The following is a 13,432-nucleotide window of genomic DNA, read 5'->3' as shown; positions in this document are numbered from 1 at the left end:
AAATATTAATGAAGTGCCTTGTATTAATAAATACTTTGAACGAATCATGGCTTTTCTGTGTTCCTGTGTGTATGTGTAACTGTGATTATTAGGTACTGGCGCCATTTAGTCTGCATATGTGTAAGATCTACTGTACATGCGTAAGTGAAGGAACCTCTTGTCTATGTTTGGGTGAGCTCAGAGGTGCTAAGAAGGGTCGATCTGGGCTTGTTCAACCCTGCGTAAAACTGACATCCTGGTGTCTCAGCAGTTGGGATGACACAAAGGGACTTTTAGTGGAGCGTGGTTATTCTTGCTGACGTTAGAAAGATTTATGGCATCAGAGTTAGATAAATGAGATAAATCCTAAGTATATATACCCTGTGCGATGTTAGTGAAATTGCTTCAACTTCATCCTTGTGCTGTGAGTGAGCCCGATTGCAATTGTTATTGAATAAATAAACTAATCTACAACTCCCGATTCCGGAGATAACTTGAGTGTGAATTTTCACCTATCAGATCCTTTGGTCAGAGGATCCTTTGGTCAGATTGGCACACGTATGACGATGATGAAGATCCTTTGGTCAGATGGAACACGTATGACGATGATGAAGATCCTTTGGTCAGATGGCACACGTATGATGATGCAGACGATCCTTTGGTCAGATGGCACACGTATGATGATGATGAGGATCCTTTGGTCAGATGGCATGTCAGTCTGACGCCTGTTTGCTTTAAGTGTGTGTGTGTGTGTGTGTGTGTGTGTGTGTGTGTGTGTTGTGTGTGTGTGTGTGTGTGTGTGTGTGTGTGTTTGTGTGTGTGCGTCCCGTCATTTACGGGGAACTCTGGCAGCTGTAGCGTAGTCATGCAATTCACACACACACACACACACACACACACACACACACACACACACACACACACACACACACACACTCGCTCTGGAAAGACCTTTTAACATCATGTTTAACAAACACACACAGTCTGGGAAGGCCTCTGAAAGGTCAAAGGAGATGACTTGAAAGAGTCTGATTAAATTCTCCAGAGACAAAGAGACAATGATCTCTCAAGTCTTTAAAGTTTATCGCTGCAGTCAAAAGCCTACGCACACACACACACGCACACACACAGGGATGGTTAAAGAGACGGTTTCCATATGGTCCGTGGCATCTGATGAATGTGTGTGTTGTTCTAGTCAGCACTCTCTGGAGACAATGGCACTCATCACTGCCATCATCATCATCATATCATTATCATCACCATCATCATCATCATTATCTCTCCACTTGGGATGAAGAGCCAGTCTGCTACCGTGCCGACTGTTGTCTTGTTTCCATGACGTTCAGATCCGGTCGCTGAATCTCAAACTGCGATGCTGATTCGCCAGTCAAAGCAAATTAAAATGTTATTCAATCGTACACACACATAAGAGCCCTATCCACTCCACTCCCCTCACACACACACACACACACACACACACACACACACACACACACACACACACACACACACACACACACACACACACACACACACACACACACACACACACACACACACAAATAAGAGCCCTATCCACTCCCTCTCTCACACACACACACACACACACACACACAAGCCCTATCCACTTCACTGGCATTGGCACATATCCTAATTAGCAGGACTGACCTCAGCTCTAGGGCGATGTGTGTGTGTGTGTGTGTGTGTGTGTGTGTGTGTGTGTGTGTGTGTTGTTGGGAAGTGAATGAGGGAGTTCATGGTGCGGAGCCCAGTCATCTCTGGGCATCATGCAGCACTGTTGCTATGAAAACGCTGACAAAAATATTCCTGTGCTGAAATCTTTTTCTTTTGCTTTTGAACTTGATTCATGCCTTTAGCCAAATAACTGTCACACCTCAGGAAGATGATGACTGTAACCGTGTTTGTGTGTGTGTGTGTGTGTATTTGTGTGTGCGTGTGTGTGGTAGCAGGTTATATGCTGACATGATTGGGTAAAGAAGCTCCTGAATGAAAATGGCATTCTGGAAGAATGGAATAAATATATCACAGTTTATAACAGATTTTATTTGAATTGGTTTAAAGATATGCTAACACTATTCTATGCTAACACTATTCTATGCTAACACTATTCTATGCTGACACTCATATTCCCTTATTCAAGAAACCAATACAACATTGTGTAGATATGAAACGTGAGAGTGTGTATCGGTGTATTTGAGTGTGTACTATGTGTGTGTGTGTGTGTGTGTACTGTGTCCTTAGCTAACCCTGCAGGAGTGAGAGTGTGTATCAGTGTATTTGAGTGTGTACTGTGTGTGTGTGTGTGTGTGTGTGTGTGTACTGTGTGCATATTTGAGTGTGTACTGTGTCTAACCCCACAGGAGTGAGAGTGTGTATCAGTGTATTTTGAGAGTGTACTGTCCCTGTCGCTGTCGAAGCGTCCTTGAGCAAGACACTGAACCCTAATTGCTCTTGATGTGCAGTGTGCCATCAGTGTAAATGTAAAATGTGTATACATTGTAAGTCGCACATATGTAAGTCGCTTTGGATAAAAGCGTCTGCTAAATGACTAAATGTAAATGTGTGTGTGTGTGTGTGTGCTGTGTCTAACCCTGCAGGTGTGAGAGTGTGTATCAGTGTATTTGAGGGAGCCTGGTGTGTGTGTGTGTGTGTGTGTGCGGGTGTGTGTACTGTGTCTAACCCTGCAGGAGTGTTTCCTCCAGGGCCTCGTGCTGCAGGGGTCGTCCATGGTTACGTGCACCTGTAGAGCCCCCTGACCCCATAAACCCAGAGGTGTGTACTGACCCCACAGGTGTGTACTGACCCCACACGTACCCATAAACCCACAGGTGTGTACTGACCCCACAGGTGTGTACTGACCCCACACGTACCCATAAACCCACAGGTGTGTACTGACCCCACAGGTACCCATAAACCCACAGGTGTGTACATGGGTGGCTGAGTGTTGTTATGTGCATACATGAACCAATTATACACAATTATATTTTGTTTATTTCTTTGTTTAATTAATTACTGGCACCTGCTGCATCTTTATGCATGCAGCTGATGGTCCATCAGTAGGGTTGGGGTTGTCCCTTTAATGCAGTGATGGGGGTCCATCAGTAGGGGTGGGGTTGTCCCTTTAATGCAGTGATGGGGAACTTGTGCTAAAACAATGGCGATGGTATAGAGACTGTTGAGGCTCTGGATAGAGTTGATGCAGCAGGAGTTGTTCCTTTGTATGGATGAATAAGTACAGTGTTGGGGGACTCCGGGAAAGGAGGGGATTTCTCAGGCCTGATCAGCCTAGAGGGAGGTGGTTAGCGTTAGCCTAGAGGGAGGGTGGGTTAGCATAGAGGGAGGTGGGTTAGCGTTAGGCCTAGAGGGAGTGGGTTAGCCGTTAGTCCTAGAGGGAGGTGGGTTAGCGTTAGCCTAGAGGAGGTGGGTTAGCATAGAGGGAGGTGGGTTAGCGTTAGCCTCTAGAGGGAGGTGGGTTAGCATAGAGGGAGGTGGGTTAGCCGTTAGCCTAGAGGAGGTGGGTTAGCTTCAGTCAACTGTGATGGGTTTTGGTTTGTTTCTCTTTTATTTACTAATCACCTGTAGCCACACTGGGGGAAGTGACTCACACCACCATTGCATATACTCCCTCCTCCTCCTCCTCTCCTCCTCCCCACTCTCCAGCCTCAGCACTTTGGTCAGCGTGAGCTGTTTTTAAATGTGCTTTAATAAATACACTTGAATTGACTTGACTCTCCCCTCCTCTCCTCTTCCTTCCTCTCCTCTCCTCTCCTCTCCCCTCCTCTCCACTCCCATCTTCTGCTCTCCTCTTCCCTCCTCTTCCCTCCTCTCCTCTCCTCTCCTCTCCTTTCCTCTCTTTCCCCTCCTCTCAGTAACTCTCTACTTCTCCTTCTCTCTCCCTCCTACTCTCTATCTTTCCTCCTTCCCCCTCCCCCTCTCTCTCTTCCCTCCTCTCTTTTCTTCTCTTCCCTTCACCGGGGGAGGTGACACACACCACTGCATCCACACACACACACACACAAACACACACACACACACACACACACACACACACACATATAGGGATACCGGGAGCTGGGAGCACCAGCCAGGATTTAATGGAAAAAGAAACAAATAGAGAAAAAGACTAAACCAACAGAACTGAATAAGAGTGAAAGGTGACGGGGGGGGGGGAGCTTTGCGCTGGCGAAGGAGGCCATCCTTCAGTGGAGAAAAAGACACTCCACACACAACCTCTCTTGGGGTCTGTCAGGTGCCGTACCATCTGAGGTACATTTGTTTTGTTTAGTTTTGTTACACACACACACACACACACACACACACACACACACACAGAGACATCCTAGTTACTGCCCTACTTTCCGTCCTTATGAGTGAATCTTAGGTTTGTATGAGCTGGGAGAGTAGCTTGGTACGTAACGGCGTGTGTGTGTGTGTGTGTGTGTGTGTGGGGGGGGGATGTGAAGGAAATAAGTCAGTTGTGACATAGCCATTTTTGGCATGACGTGATTCAGTATGCTGACATACACACACACACACTTATAGTGATTGATGGGCTGGTTCTCCCTGGATGGAATGATGAATCCCAGAGTCAGAGACTCCAGGCTGACTGCTGAAGCTGTTGCTTACGCCTCATTGGTCAAACGGCCGTGATGCACCCGTCTCCAAAATCACTCTGACACACACACAAACACACACACACACACACACACACACACACACACACACACACACACACACACACCCGTCTCCAGAATCACTCTGACAGTTGGCCAGACCAGGAACCTGCACTGACGTATCATACTCTTATGCTCTTATTCACACACACACACACACTCACACACACACACACACACACACTCAAACACACACACACACACACACACACACACAAAGCACTGACGCAGCTTATTCTTATGCTCTTATTCTCACACACACACACACACACACACACACACACACACACACACACACACACACACACACACACACACACACACAAACTCCAGATTTGCTAAAGACAAGGATCTCTCTCTCTCACACACACACACATACACACACAAACTCCAGATTTGTTAAAGACAAGGATCTCTCTCTCTCACTCACACACACCCTTTAGCTGTGTTTGCTCAAATCAAGGATCAAACACACACAGTTGAGCAGTTAAAAAAAAAAAAAAAAAAAAAAAAAAGGATCCTACACACACATACACACACACACACACACTCACTCACACACACAAAGCACTGACGCAGCTTATTCTTATGCTCTTATTCTCACACACACACACACACACACACACACACACAAACTCCAGATTTGCTAAAGACAAGGATCTCTCTCTCTCTCTCTCTCTCACACACACACACAAACTCCAGATTTGTTAAAGACAAGGATCTCTCTCTCTCACTCACACACACCCTTTAGCTGTGTTTGCTCAAATCAAGGATCGAACACACACAGTTGAGCAGTTAAAAAAAAAAAAAAGGATCCTACACACACACACACACACACACACACACACACTCACACACTTGAGCAGTGTTTGGTAAAGACACTGACACCTGACTCTAGGATGGCAGTGTGCTTAAGGTTTACAGATTGTAAGTGATTGTCAGGCATCACAGACACACACACACAAACACATACACTCTCTGTAGAAGACTGTGGTAACCTGTAGGGGACTTTTGGTGAGTTTAGGAGTCTGGAGGAGTCTGGAGGAGACTGGAGGAGACTGGAGGAGTCTGGAGGAGACTGGACACACACACACACTGAGACCTTGCTGTTTACATTCACACCTGTCTCTGCCTCCCACTGGATCTGGAGGAGTCTGGAGGAGTCTGGAGTCTGGATGAGTCTGGAGGAGACTGGAGGAGTCTGGAGGAGACTGGACACACACACACACACACACACACACACACTGAGGCCTTGCTGTTTACATTCACACCTGTCTCTGCCTCCCACTGGATCTGGAGGAGTCTGGAGTCTGGAGGAGTCTGGAGGAGTCTGGATGAGTCTGGACACACACACACACACACACACACACACACACACACACTGAGGCCTTGCTGTTTACATTCACACCTGTCTCTGCCTCCCACTGGAACTATGGGAGTGAAAACCTGCCGAGCTTTCAGACAGAGAGAGAGAGAGGGAGAGGACTTTATACAACAGGGGGTCTGCCTGGAAAGACAGAGAGGGAGAGATAGGGAGGGAGAGAGAGAGAGAGAGAGAGAGAGAGAGAGAGAGAGAGAGAGAGAGAGAGAGAGAGGACTTTATACAACAGGGGGTCTGCCCTGGAAAGACAGAGAGAGAGAGATAGAGAGGGAGGGAGAGAGAGAGAGAGAGAGAGGGATAGAGGGAGAGAGAGAGGGTGAGGACTTTATACAACAGGGCCCTGGAAGGAGGGGGAGAGAGAGAGAAGAAACCTTCTCAGACCAAGGAAGAAAGGATGAATAAATCGGAGTTCTTCGGCAGAAGACAGATAGAGGAATAAATGGAGAGAGAGAGAGAGAGAAAAAGGGAAGAAAGGATGAATAAATACGAGTTCTTCAGCAGAAGACAGATAGAGGAATGAATGGAAGGAGACGGGTGAAACTCCAGTCACTATCCTGGAAATTAGAAAAGTATTAACCTTCTCAACCCTCAATAAAACAACACACACACACACACACACACACACACACACACACACTACCTCTCAACCCTCAGAGCTGGCATGATGCCAGACGTTCCTAGAGTCTAGAATCACCATGAATCACACACACACACACACACACACACACACACACACACACACACACACACACACACACACACACACACACACTGACACACCACATACACACACTACCACCCTAAAACATACTCATTTGGTGTGGTCATTAAGCTCTCTTTCTTACAAACACACACAAACTCTTTTTTCTGGCAATCACCAAGGTCACGCAGAAAAAAAGATCTTATTAATTGAGTATTTTTCTCAGCTTCCCTGGCCTCTCCGTGCACAGTGACCGTGAGGGTTCAGGAGTCTTGGGTAATTATCCTGGTTCTCCGTTAAGAGGAACGCCCCTGGGATCATCATTAGTGGCCAATAACAGCCCCGGTCAGGAGCTCTGGGACGCTTCTGTTGTCATGGCCGCGAGCGAGCGCATCTCTGTCTAAGGTCTATTATGACTGGAACACTGCAACATCACACACACACACACACACACACACAGTGTGTCTCTGTCTAAGGTCTATTATGACTGGGCCTGGGACTGGGCTGTGGAACACTGCAATATCACTCACACACACACACACACACACACACACACACACACACACACACACACACACACACACACACACACACACACACACACACACACACACACACACACACACACACATACCCATTGACAGGGTTTCTTAGGCCGACACTCTTCTAGCCCTCCTATTATGTTTGGGGTCAATTTGACCCCATTCAATGTTTAACGTCTCTAAATAAATGTTTGACATAATTTGTTTTGCTTCATATTTAATGACTTTTCCTAATGTAATGGGGACAACTGGGTAAACACAAAATTAACATGATGATATGTTTTCAATGTCCTGTACACATACTTTACGCATAGGTGTTGTTTGGGGTCAATTTGACCCCAGGCTGTTTTAATTGTATAAAATATATAAGAAATATCAACTTTTTTCATCACATTGTTACTTTTCTTGATAAAAGAAATAGTTTTTTATTCCAAATGTTATAGATAACAACAATATGTACTTAGAAATAATATGAAGCCATAAAAACACCAGAAGGATATCTCTTTCCAATTTTAGGTCAATCAGTGAGATTTTATGGGGATCTGCATATTTCTCCATAGTCGCGTAACATGTATTCTGGATGTATAAAGGGAGTGGGTGGGGATATTGTTTTATTTTTAAGGGCTATTTAGGTAGTCAACAAACAAACCTAAAGTACCTGACACATAAACTTGGGTAAAAAAAAATTATTATAATAATTTTTTGGAGGTTTAAATTGCTGGGGTCAAATTGACCCCAAGCATAATAGATGTGGGTAAAATTTGAACATAATAGGAGGGCTAGACAAAGGACCACGAGGCGAATCAAAGGTTTCTGGAGGTGTATTTCAAGGTGCTCCTGCAGGGAGTCAATTCCACATCGAGTAGAGGCAGGCAAAGACTAAAGAGCCTCACAGTGTTACAGTATATATACAAGTCAATAATGGGAGTTTACAGTGGGGTCAAGGGTCAACATTGGGGATGTTCTTACAGGTCAAGATTGGGAAGGGGAGGTGATCTTCTTACGGAAGGTTCCGGAACACGCACACAAAGCCAAAATGGTGGACAATAGATGTGTATTCCTTCACCTGGGGCAGGGGGAGGGGATGTCTGCTAGGGCTTTAAACAAAGGTGTATCAATGCACATGGCACACACACACATACACACACACACACAGGAGAACATGCTTGCAATGCAATGTAAGTCTATAAATTAATGGCAATATCAATTTCCATCAGTCCCCTATTTGAATATGTAAATATTCACATCTTAAGACTATAACATACAGCTACCACAGGTGCATGAGACTCCCCTCTGCCATGTCCACACCTATGCAATGTTTCTACGCTGGGGATTTGACCCAGAGGCAATGGCCTGAGCAGTAACTGGCTTGGAGGGGATGGTGGTGACTTTAATACAGAGACATTCCATTGTCTTATAGAACGCTAAGATAACTGTGATAGCCAGGAAGATGTTCCCCAGTCCGGATACCAGTTTTGCCCATATTTCCCCAGATGTACTCCCTGAGAACATGTAGGAGAGGTCCCACCCGTGGTTCTCGTGGAGCTCTGTTAGGCCCTGTGCCGTGTCTTGCTTTAGGAGCCTGTCGGATTCTGAGGCGTCGGAAACATATGTGCAACATTCATTCGCCAATTAGACTACAAACATCCTCCCTGGGCTGCCAGGAGGAGGTCAAGCGCCATCCGATTTTGCAAGGCTACTTTTTTTACTTCTTGTATTTCGTGATTTAGGGCGGAGATGCTGGCCAATGAATAGTTCATATGACGTTCAAGGGTGAGGGAGAGAGCCTTAAGTTCCTCTTGGTTATTATATACCCCATAGAAAGGAATGATTGTACCTAAAATGCTTTGGAACCGAGATAGATACGCTTAGCTCGGGTCATGTGCATATATCTAATTTCCTCGCTGGAATCGCTTTGCGGATAAGGGGACCAAATATGCCAAATACAGACCCGCTCCCAACTGATGGCCATCTTCCATAGGCTTTATCATTGCACACTAACGTAAGTGCCGGAGGGAGGGGTCCTGGTTGTGGTCAGATAGGGGAACAGGATCCCCCTTACAGCTCGTGTCACCGAGGTCAGGTCCGAGGAGGGATGTTCTGTTGAATACAATAATGGGGCATCATTTATTGGGGAAAACATGCAATGTGACATAGGGGCTTGCGTCCTTTTAATGGAGCAGAGTGTGCGGGGGTGGAGCAATTACGTACGAGACAGTAGGCAGAGGTGATTTGCCAAACCCCTGGCTACTGGGGTGGCAATGGATACCGTGCAAATAAGACTATTGCTTCTGGGTATCACTTGAGAAGGGGCAGTTATTTTAAATTGGTGCGCTGCGGGCAGGTTTATTTGTCTGAGCGGCTAGCTGCACACGGTAGCTGAACTTCCCTGTGGGCGTGAAGTAAACTCACTACATGGGTTCTGGTGTGGTTGAAGTGAGGAGGTAGAAAGCCTATTATTAACGTAATTCCTCACCTGTGTATAATAGCCGCCTGTTTCCCAGTACCACCATCATGGTATGTGGTGGCAGGGGGAGCATCAGCAACTTGTGTCTTTAAATTGTGTTGCTAAATTGGCCCAAATTGGTGGAGTGCCAGTCTCCAAAGGTTATATGGGACGGGCATCAAGTGTGGGTGATTGGGAACCTGAGGGCATGTTCTGGCAGATCCAACAGTTAGTATAATTTAAGCTCTCTGCGTAGTCAACCATCATCCAAGAGCCAAGTTTTCATGGTAGCTATGAGCATAGGCAGGGAGGAGTTGCCAAAAGCAACAGACATAAGGGATAATTACTATGGTTTTCCATGGCTGACCAGACGTTCAATAAATTAAAATATTTGGAAACAAAGGGAGTGAAATAGATGTGGGGAATGTGTCAGACCCCCTGCATTAAATGGAGGCAAATAATCGCGTCTCTTTTGGGGGTTGGTCACAAAAAGGATGTTAGCCCTCTCTCTCACAGGCAGAAGCGAAACCTCGGTTCTTTTTTGAGGGGAAATTCTTCTGCAGCTCTGTGTTGCAGCAGCTCTTATGTTAAGCTGTGAGTGATAGTTGCGCAATCCACCAACCCAATTTACCAAAATATACCTTTCCCTGCACAGACTACTATATTGACATATATGAGCCTAAACATTCAAGGGCAATTCAGTTCATGGAGTGGTAATGCAGGCAATGTCCAGATTGGAGAAGGGGTCGAAGGAAGTCCCGTGGTTGATGGTAGGACCTCGTGTAACCGCGCCTTGGGTGCGACTGGGATGGTCAGGGGGTGTTGGTAGAATCCTCCTGTCTGTGATTGTGCTCTCGGGACCCAGATGATGAGGATGGGGTCGTTGCAGCAGCCTGGGTGCGACTGTGGCGGTCAGGAGGTGATGGTAGGATCCTCCTGGTCTGCGATGCGCTCTCGGGACCCAGATGATGGGGATGGGGTCGGTGCAGCAGTCTGGGTGCATCCACGTCCGGACAGTATCTGAGGAGACAGGAAACACGTGACAGTATGCGCAGCAGAGGCGTTTGGCAGAGCAGAGCACTGGTTGACACAGGCAGATTCACAGGGTAATACAGTACATTTCACAATAGACACAGACAACAACCCATGGACATGAACATAACGACGAGCATGGCCATACCAGACCTACTTACACATCAGGTATGACCGTCATAAGTAGTAAGTTAGTACAAACATGCAACATTTAACATTTAGCCGGCGGTTAGTCAGGCAATCTCTTGGTCTGGGAAAGATGGTACCATTTAAATGTTGACTTCCCTGTGTCCACTAACACAGATGTGGGAGTGGCCAACATTACTGGGAAAGGTCCCTTAAATTTTTCTTGGAGAGGCTTAAGCACGCCAATGTTCTGGACCATTACTTTATCACCAATGTTAGCTTTGTATTGACATTCCAGATCAAATAGATTTTTATCATCTGTTCTATGCTGGAAGGCAAAAGCTTTGAAGTGGTCATTTTGGAGGGTTACAGACAACAATTTCAGACACTGAGTCAACATGTCTCTGTAAGGACCCGAAGTACCTTCACTCAGGGGGGGTTTGGGGCGTCCGTATGGCAGGGGCATGGCTCTTCCCATACAAATCTCAATGGGGACAATCTAAAGTTTTAACTGGTGTGCATCGCATGCCATGAGAACAATGGGCAAATACTGGAACCAACTTCCTCCATGATCACAGAGCTGGGCTTTAAGGCGCAATTTTAAATTCCGATTCCGGTTCTCAACCATACCACTTGATTGTGGGTGATAGGCAAATGTGGAATTTCTGTTTGACACCAAGTTGCCGCATTGCCTCTTTCATGATTGACCCAGTGAAGTGTGTTCCCTGGTCAGAATCTATGGAGAGTGGTATGCCCCACCTAGGAAAGATGTCCCTCATTAAGATTTTTGCCGTGGCTTTTGCTGTCCGCAGATTTTACTGGCCAGGCCTCTACCCAACGAGAGAATTTGTGACAATGACAAGCACATACGTATACCCCCCACTAGGTGGCAACGGTCCAATAAAGTCATCTGTAGGTGTGTAAATGGTCCTATGGGACGTTCTTAATGAGCCATAGGGATTTTGGAATCGTCTGTTAAGGGGCTTAACCTTTAAGCATGTTACACAACGATTACAGATAACCTGACAGTCTTTACAAGTGTGTCCCAAAACCATGTCTTTCGAATTAATCAGCAGTAACTTTTGCTCCGTGTGTCCCAACTCGTGAGATTGCACCAGTGTTGACCTGTATGAGAGAGGGGAAATACTTTTTCATTCAATCTCCATAAACCATCCTCGCAACACACTGGGTTACCTTCCCACTGTTGAATTTCACTTCACATCGTCTGACGTGTACATTTCTTTTAAAACAGTTAATGGAGCTGTCTGTGCTGGAGCCAATGCAGCAACGCCTAAGCTGACAGCTCCTTTTGCAGCTGCTTTCGCTGCTATGTCTGCTCGATCATTTCCCTCTTGTTCCTTGCTACTCACTGTGCTATGTGCGGTGGTTTTACATACAGCCAATTTGTTTGGCGGAACCTGTGTAAGCAATTCCATGAGAGTCGTGATTTTTGCTGGCGTGACTAATCGGTGTTTGTGTCGTTGTCAAGTATCCCCTCTTTTTCCAAACCGGGCCATATGAATGAACTGTGTGGAAAACATATGCGCTGTCAGTAAAAATCGTGGTCGGCGCTTGTTGTTCTATCCCCCATTGGATTGCATTCACCATTGCCACAAGTTCGGCCACCTGGCGCTACCCCGTGGGCAAAGCACCAGACAGTATAACTGCTTTGTCATCCGTTAAAGCCCATCCCGTGTATCTCTTATCCCCCTCGCAAAAGCTAGATCCGTCCACGAAAACGTGGCGGGAGTGAGGCACTGGCTCGTCGCTAACGTGATGGTATTTAGATATTATCAGCCAATCTGTGCACTCGTGCGGCTCACCTTGGGAGATGACGCCCATAGCAGGGTTGTAACGTGTGTCTGACTCCACCGTGATGTGGGAAGACAGGAGAGCTGTCTCCCATCGAGCCCGACGTTGCATCGAGATGGTTTTAATGGAGGTGTTTGTCAGTAGCTGAATACATTTGTGCGGGGTGTGCAAAACAATGGCAGAATAACCGACCAATGGTTCCACAATCTTCATGGCCCATTCAGCACAATCTAAAGCCATTAGACAGGGTGCTTGGCCCAATATCGTGTGTGGTATGAGGGTGGAGAAATACCCAATTGTTCCGTGCCCTCCGCAGGCTTGGGGCTGCCCGAGCACTGCGCTATAGCCATGTGAACCTACATGACTCCAAAGGTGGAACGGTTTACTCAGATCAGGGTGTTTGAGAGCGGGGGTAGAAGCCAACGATGATTTAAGCAATGTGAACGCCTCCTCCATTTCAGGAGTCCAACTAAGGCGGACAGACCCTGCAAGGCCACCTTTAAGAGACTCATTGAGAGGCTTTGCGATGTCACTAAACTCGGGAATGTATTGACGGTTGTAATTCAATAAGCCTAGAACAGAGCGCAACCCTGAAACAGTCGTGGGTTTAGGCAATTTACAAATAGCTTCAATTCGTTCTGGCAATGGGGCTCGACCATGGCTACCCGATTCGCTGACCTAAGAAAGTAATTTCAGATAACCCAATCTGTGCTTTGCGGA

Source organism: Clupea harengus, chromosome 4 (genome assembly GCF_900700415.2).
Source record: "Clupea harengus chromosome 4, Ch_v2.0.2, whole genome shotgun sequence".
In the NCBI taxonomy this organism is placed as follows: Eukaryota; Metazoa; Chordata; class Actinopteri; order Clupeiformes; family Clupeidae; genus Clupea; species Clupea harengus.
The sequence above is the reverse complement of the archived record's forward strand: the minus strand, read 5'-3'. Positions refer to the sequence as shown.